Genomic DNA, 8,556 nt, shown 5'->3' on the forward strand with positions numbered 1-8,556 from the left:
GCTGCTGATATTTCAGGAAAAATAAAACCTCGGATGGGAGGTCCATAGGCCGGTCGATACATGATGACCCTAAAAAAAATACAAACCGACATGTCATGGGCTGCACATGTTAAAAAAGAAATCCTAAACGGGGAAGCCCAAAACCCAGCTGATACCTGCTGCCCTAGTGATAATAAATGATACCTTCCAGCTCCCCGGCTTCGTTGTGAATTTATCACCTATAGTAACTACGTTGAAGAACCTAAAAAAAATGTAACTATGTTGACAAACCCATGGGCACCAATGTCAGTATAGCATTAGGTGGAAGTATTTTTTCGATGAGGCACTTGCTTGCGTACGGCCATAGACCTGGTGGGTCCCGACTGTCCGCCTCTCCACATACAGTCCTCTCCAGATTCCTCTCGTTTGTTCAGCATGTTGACAATGGCAGACAGCGGCGCCGCGACGAGCGCAGAAAGGCGCAAGAGGAGATCGGACCACCTGAGGCAGTGCCTTATTTGTACCGAAAGTACTGAGCTAGCCTAGTGGCCAAGTGACACTACCCGACAGCTGTTCCGCCTGGGTTCGATTCCACCTGATGCAGGGAAAGTATCTCCAAATTTTTTGCCTCTGCCATTATTGACATGTGGGTCCCCATTATCATCTACGCACACCACGTCCAACACTTGCCAAAACTTCATCCCTCGTTTTCTTTGTTTTTCGCACACTCGACATTGTGTGGGCATTTTGAAAATAGCATACCTTTTTGACTGTGCATCATATGAAGATGTGCTATGCATGGATGTTGATCAGCATGATGTTAACTGGCTGGTAGTTCCATTTTCGACCATGAATGAAACTTCCAACATGATGTTAACCATGTTTGAAAAGGCCATGTTAATATAAATGCTCTGCCTCTGAAAGTTGCAGTTTCTTATCTGAAACTGAACTTGCAGTTTCTTATCTGAAACTGAAACTTGCATTTTCTTCTCTGAGAATCACATTGTTTGCACTTTTATACTCCTATGAAACTACATTTTTTAAGTGCTAAAAATAGATCTCTAGAATTCATAAAATACTTCATATGCTCAATACTGCAAATCTGAAATTCAAAAGACATTCATATATGAAAGTACTCTCAAAATACACAACACAAAACACAATTCACAACCTGCAAATACTGACAACCCTAAGCTCCTCCTGACAATTCACAACATGCCCGACTATTGGGTTGGGGGGGGGGGCAGTCCCCTCCTATTCCTCAGTGGCAGACAGCCGCCCCATGAGACGATGTGAACGGCGAGGGAGAGGATGGCGGGGAAGCGTCGTCGGGCCAACTGCTTTTCTCCTCTTGAAGTTGGGTTCGGTCGACAAAGACTCCACCGGCTCACTCTGGCACGACACCCTCACAAACGGCACCCTGTAGATGCTCGATCCTTCAATCTTCGGTGGATGCTCCATCTGGGATCGATACTCCCACCACTGCTCCCTCATGATCGGATTCAGTGAATCTGTTTGCTCCATTGCCCAGAGGAGCAGCTCTATGTACTCCAGCGCGACTCCCTTCGGGAGTATCGCTGCCTTTTCGCTCTGTTGCAGATATTTGGCCATGCATGTCGTCGTCGCCGCTAGTTGGTTCTTGTTGTCAAACCAAGACTATATCTCCAACATCCTAGCTAGCTTCACAGGGTCGCCGTCTACGATCCTCACGTATCGGTTGTACTCCTCCATCGATCTACTTCTCCACAGCACCTTCATTCGCCGGCGGTGGTTTTTGAATGGAAGAGGAGAGGAGCAACGCTGCTTTTGGATTAGACCGAGAGAGGAGCGACACTGGTTTTGGATTGGAACATGAGAGGAGGGGCAGTGGTTTTGAAATGGAAGAGGAGAGGAGCGGCGCTGGATTTAGATTGGAACATGAGAGGAGCGGCGGTGGTTTAAGAGGAGAGGAGCGGCGCTGGTCTTGGAAGTATTTTTTTGTTTTGCGTATTTTGGGTCAAAGTTTGACCATGTACTGTATTTGACAAGCAAAATGTGAATGCATGTCACCAAAAATTGTATCGTTTGGTTCATATCTGAATGTACTTTCAAATTATATTATTTCTGCAACATATAACATATATTTTATTTGTGAAAACATGGTCAATTATGACCCAGAATAAAAGGGAGACTAGTTAATGTGGGGTCGCTTTTGAAGGGTAAATCGATTTTGATTTTGATCCAGTCATAGCGCGCCGGCCCTCTCGTCCAATCCTAAATCGCTACCGCACGCTCCTCTCCCTCTTCTCCATTGCAAAACCACCTCCTCTCCTCTCCATCATCTCCATTCCAAAACCACTGCCTCGCCTCTCCCTCTTCTCCATTGCAAAACTACCTCCTCTCTCCTCGGACGAGGATCCCCTGACGTAGCACATCCTGCCATTGAGACACTGACACATGGGTCCCACCAAGCGCAAGGCCCACCTGTCAGCGACCGAAGGGCAGGGAAACCTCTCCTCTCCATCATCTCCATTCAAAAACCACCGTCTCGCCTCTCCCTTTTCTCCATTGCAAAACCACCCCTCTCCTCTCCATCATCTCCATTCCAAAACCACCGTCTAGCCTCTCCCTCTTCTCTTGCAAGACCACCGTCTCTCCTCCCATCTTCCAAAGCTAGCACTGGACCACTCAGAAGGACATCTATGGAGAGGATGCGGCAGCGAATCAGGCAGATCACCGGTGGCGACCAGGCAAAGTTAGCCAGGTTGAAGGAGATCCTTACTTGGTTTGACAATGAGTGGGAGATTTCAAGGACGGTGAGGGCCATGTGGCAATGTATACGAAAGAGCGATACGACGGTGATGAGGGCGGCAATGTACTCCTCGGCGGCAGTCACGCCGCAGTCCTTCGAGTTCATCGAGTATCTCCTCTGGCCGATGGAGCAGACAGATTCGCCTGAGGTGAAAGTCAGGCGGAGGTGGTGGGCGTACAGTTCAAAGGTCGAGCACCCAAAGGATAACGAATCGATCGAGTACAGTGTGCCATTCATGAGGGTGCAGAGCCAGTCGGAGCCACATGAGTATTCGTTCTACCACCGCAAGAGGAGGCCGGATGGCGCGATGTTGCTTCCCCACCATTCTCCACCATTCCCTTGACGCTCGCCTCATTTCAACGGCATCGGTAGGGTTTAAGGGAAGCTTCGCACTAACCTAATCTTCCATCTGCTCATGCTTACAATCAATGTGACAGCTAATAAAAATCATGCTTACAATCAGTCTCTGAGTACTACGCCAATCACCCTAAAATAGCTCTGGACCTTTGGGTCAAAGTTGTGACACTGTGTACAAATAAAGAAAAATAGATTGGTGCTTCTTTCAGAAAAGAGTACTCCCTAGAAAACTGCCAATATAAGCTACTAGTATTTTTTTGAAGTCTAAGCTACTAGTATTTGGTTAGAGGATTTGCTGCCGAGAAAGATTCGTCCATAGTGAGCGCCACACATCCCACTGGTGGTGGTGGATGCCAATGCTTAGATGGAGCAGGGTTGGTGTCGGTAATTTTTACTTGGCACCTCGCACTCTGCATATATGCCGGTTCCATCTGTACATTTATGCAGTTCCACCAAAATGCAGCTGAATAACCCTGTTTGTACAGATAATGAAAAGGCGTGATTACATTATAGTGGCACTAGTTGATGAAACATACACTAATAAATAGAAGAAAATATTGCGATAGTATCATAGTATGCCATGCTGCGAGGGCGAGATGGGCCCTGCGATGCCTCATACGGTACGCCTCATACTAGAAATCGACCCAAGTCTCCCCAATACACCTTCGGCCAGTGATGAACATCAGTGTACATCGGTAGTACAAGGAGGGGCCTTGAGACATTCCAATCTCTATTTTTGTGCAGATCAACTAAAATTAAGCATCCCAGTTTGCAAAAACGCTTAAACATTAACAATGGGAGTAGTTGATGATACATATACTAACAAAGAGAAGCACTTTCTTTATCTACATTGGAAATGAAATTATAGAGAGGACACTAGCTCTATTTTAACTGTATTATTACTTCATTTTATCAGTGGCACTAGGGTCGAGCAGGTGGCAAATGAGGTTTATCGTGCGTCGCAAGGATGGAGGCCGGGGGTGCTTAGACTGCGATGCTGAAGCTGGCTCTATCTTCCCCCCCTGATGTTTCTGTGGTAGTATTTGGGTTGTAATCCAAACTTGGTCGAGCTGGTGCTGCGTCCCCCTACCTGCCTAGCTTATGTGGCGAACTTGTCTCCTGCTAGTACTTAGTCTGGTCTAGTAGTAGTTGCATAACTGTCCGTTTACACTGAGATGTTGTCAGATAATGGTTCTCTATGGTAGGGTTTCTTTAATGAAATCGGAGGAAACCCCCTCTTTCGATATATAGAAAAAAACCGGTGGCACTAGCGGTGCCAAAACATTGCCTCAAATTAATAGTGCCACTAGATTAAGGTGCAAAATAATAACATTACTGCTTTATCATGGCAGTGCCAAAACAGTAGCACAAGAGCAGACTCAACATGCATGATGTTTGGCAAACGGCCAGACCAAAAAGGAACATACCTCGTGATGGGAACCATATCTTCAGTCAATGCCATCGTAGAAGGGATGACACCAGTCACCAACATGGATATTCAATTCATGGGAACTTTTGGTACAGTTCACCTAAAATGAAGCAATGTCCCATGAGCTAGCAACTTCTTCTTCAATTTTTTTTAAGAAAAGGGCTCCAGCCCCGGTTCCATTTCCATCAGAAAACGAAACCCACAGAGCTTCTTCTTCATTAGTTGCAATAAAATTGAGCAACATCAAGGTTGGTTGTGAGGCTCCTGGAATGTTCAACTATAATTTGGATATCATTTGTGCAGTCCAACTAAGATCAAACATGAAATGTATGTCTCTGTTTGCACAAAAAAGGTGGAAAGGAGGGTGACAAACAAGTGATGAAACATACATCAAATGAAAAGAAGCATGTTCCTTATCTGAATGGCAATCCTACAAGGACAATAGAAATTTCTAAAGTAGCAGCATTGCTAGATATTAGTGTGGGCATTAGGATTAACTATGACAACCGTTAAATACGGCATTACTTTAATGGTGCCATTGCTTCATTTTACCAGCAACATTACATTAACAGCTGCTATAGAGTCGGTATTTGGGCACGGGAGAGTAGGCGGACCAGGACAGTTGCATTTCTAACGAAACGAAGCAACTTATCTTAATGGGAAATTTAGCAGGACATGAAAAAAGTGCCATTGATTCATATTACTGGAGGCATTACATTGAAAACAACATTGGTTTAACGTGTCCTTACTTTTAACAGCGCGACTGCTACATTTTACCAGTGGCATTGCATAAGAGTGGCTCGGGGCAACAAACATCATAACAGGATATCTGGGTTGGTCCCATTTTTGTTTGGTATAGCCACCTTATACTGTGTGAGGCTAGCAAATCTAGTGCTGGACTTACTCTGTTGACTTGTCCCCCAGTCCCCACTTTCTTTCCATTTTCAACCAATAGATCGGGTTTATATTGAGTTTGTACTGCGTTTCCCTTTATTTCCCTATTAGACCAAGAGACCAGTTGGACAACCAGTCTCTGCTTCTTTTCGCCCCCATCATTTCCTCTTTCGACCAAGTCCTAGATTCAGGTAATAGATCTTCCCCCACCCACCCCCTTTCTTCCTTGTATGAACCAAGTAGTACTAGATTCGAGGGCATGAACTACTTTTACCTCTTAACAGTCAAAATTTAGGTGGCTTTCAAACAGCCGATCGATCCTATCTATGAGGGGGCCTGGGAAATAGTAAAAGATACAAATGTAGCGACGTCAGGAGCTCGGGTCAACAATCTTCGGATCTCCCTCTCCAACGTAGAGAAGGGACATCAAACAGTAGCCGTCTACTTCGCCCACATGATGCCGTGGTTTTGTGACGACAGATGTCCTCGTGAAAGGACTAAGTCGTGAGGCCATCGCAACTAGCACTACAAAAAAAGACACATCCGTGACATTTTGGGCCGAACTATTTTTTTCTGTCATACTTATGAAACCTATGATGATAATTGTGACAAAACCCGGTATCATCATAGATGTGGCGGGGTCCTACTTCTATGACAAAAAATCATGACAGAAAATGGGCTTTTCGTCCTGGGCAGGCTAGAGACGCAACTGCATGATATTCTTTGGGCCGTCCATGACGGAAAAAACCGTGGTAGAAGCAAGGGTGAGGAAAATATCGGGGAGTTCCCGGTTATGGTGGGTGGTTGGGGGCCGAGCGATGCATGTTTCTCTCGTACGTACGCGCGTGTGTGCGAGGCATTGCACTCTAACTGAACCCGAGCAAGGAGTTGGGCTCTAACTGAACCCGAGCGATTGCACTGCAGGCTACGCGTTACTGAACCTGAGTGATTCCTTCGCTACTGCTGCTAACTGAACCTGAGTGATTCCTTCGCTACTGCTGCTAACTGAAGCCGATCGATGCTGCCTCTGGATGAACAATGAGCGTTGTTGGGGGGTTTGGATGAACAGTTCCCGATGGGGGGTTGGATGAACAGGACCCTGTGGTGTTGCTGTTGGATGAACAGGACCCCGATCGATCGAGCTGGTTGGGGGGTGGATGAACAGGACCCTGTGGAGGGCTGGATGAACATGTCCCCGTGGAGGGTAGGTTGAACAGTAGCCGGTGGAGGGCTGGATGAACAGTAGCCCGTGGAGGGGTGGTTGAACAGGACTCCATGGAGAGGGCTGGTTGAACAATAGCCGGTGAGGAGCGCGCGGTGGAGGCTGGATGAACAGGAGCCCATGGATGAACAGTCGTAGGTGGAGGCTGGAGGAGGTCGACGATGGATGAACAGTAGCCCATGGAGGCTGGAGGAGGTCGGCGGTGGAGATGAATAGTATCCCGTGGAGTCCCGTTTTGCGGTACGCCACACCCCTCCCAATGAACAGGACCCCTTTTCGACCGTAGCGCTCCAACACAAGTCCGTTTCCTCTGTTTTGCGATATGCCACACCCCTTCCGGTCAACAGGACCCCGTTTCAACCATAGGAGGTCCAACAGAAGTCCGTTTCCTCTGTTTTACGGTACGCCAGACCCCTCCCGATGAACAGGATCCCGTTTCGACTGTGGCCAGTCGAACACAAGATCATTTCCTCCATTCTACGATACGCCAGGCCTCGTTTCCATCGGCTGTTCCGTCCAAGTCGGTTGGCTCTCGATGAACAGCACGCATTCCGTTGCCTCCGATGAACATGACGCATTCCATTGCCTCCCCATGAACACGACGACGACGCAGTTTCTCCATTCTGACCCAGCCATGTACACGAACCTTGGTCGTACGTATGCGTGAGTAGGCGTCCGAGACATCGCTCGTATGTACGTACATGGCCGTATTTTCTTTCTTGCACCCTGGCCGTTGTACGTACGTGTACATGCTACGTGCGCGCCTCTACATCAACCAGTATGTACGTACACGTTCGCGACCAGAATGACAACACTACGTACGCTTCGACCAGGTGGGTCCCGACTGTCAGGCACTTCCTTGCATGCGAAGATGTAGCTGGTGGGTCCCAGCAGTCAGGGGAATTATTTTTTCACGAAATACAGTGGCCCGTCTGATGGGTCCCTGCTGTTAGGTGGAGGAATAATTATTTTGCGCGTAATAAGGAGGCACTTCCTTCCTGCGGCCGTGGACCCAGCTGTCAGCCTCTCCACATACAATACTCTTTGATGGAAGTCGTTCCTTGATCACGTTGACCATGCCGCGTCGAGAACACTAGGGCGATGGACGACGACGAGGCCTAGGAAGGGGACGACGTGGAGCCGGGGAAGACGCGACAGTGGAAGCCCACGCGGAGAGGACTACGAGGATTCACTGGTTTGGCTGCGGTGTGAGGCTGCCGCCGCCGGAGAATATCAGGCGGTGTGGGTGAGTAGAAGGATGGCCTGGCTAGCGGCGGGAGTAGTAGGGGGCGGTGAGGCCTCCGCGGCGTCACAACCGGCCACAAGAGGTAGGAGCACGCGGCACGACCGGCGCTGGTTTGGGCGGCTGGAGCAAGAAGATCAGAGGTTGAAGAAGCACTACGGCTGTTGGATGGACATCATACGGTCACAGGAGCTAGAATCATTCATATTGACTAAGTTGACAAAGCCCTCCGTCCCCGTCAACTTAGTTGGACCACAAGTCACCCTCCCACTATGGTGGGTCCCCGCTAGCAGGGGGTATTCATTTTTTGTGCGTAATAAGGAAGCACTCCCTTGCATGCGAAGATATAGCTGGTGGGTCCGACCTGTCAGCGGGTGGAACATTTTTTCGCGAAATACAGAGGCCCTTCCGGTGGGTCCCAACTGTCAGGTGGAGGAATCATTATTTTGCGTGTAATAAGGAGGCATTTCCTTGCGTGCGGCCATGGACCCAGCTGTCAACCTCTCCACGTACAGTCTACTTCCGATGGATGTCGTTCGTTGATCACGTTGACCACTCCGCGCCGAGCGCATCCAAGGTGGTGGACGACGGCGAGGCCTCAGACAGCAACGAGCCAGAGATGGGAAGACCCGGGAGTAGAG

This window comes from Triticum aestivum, chromosome 5B (assembly GCF_018294505.1).
Source record: "Triticum aestivum cultivar Chinese Spring chromosome 5B, IWGSC CS RefSeq v2.1, whole genome shotgun sequence".
Lineage (NCBI taxonomy): Eukaryota > Viridiplantae > Streptophyta > Magnoliopsida > Poales > Poaceae > Triticum > Triticum aestivum.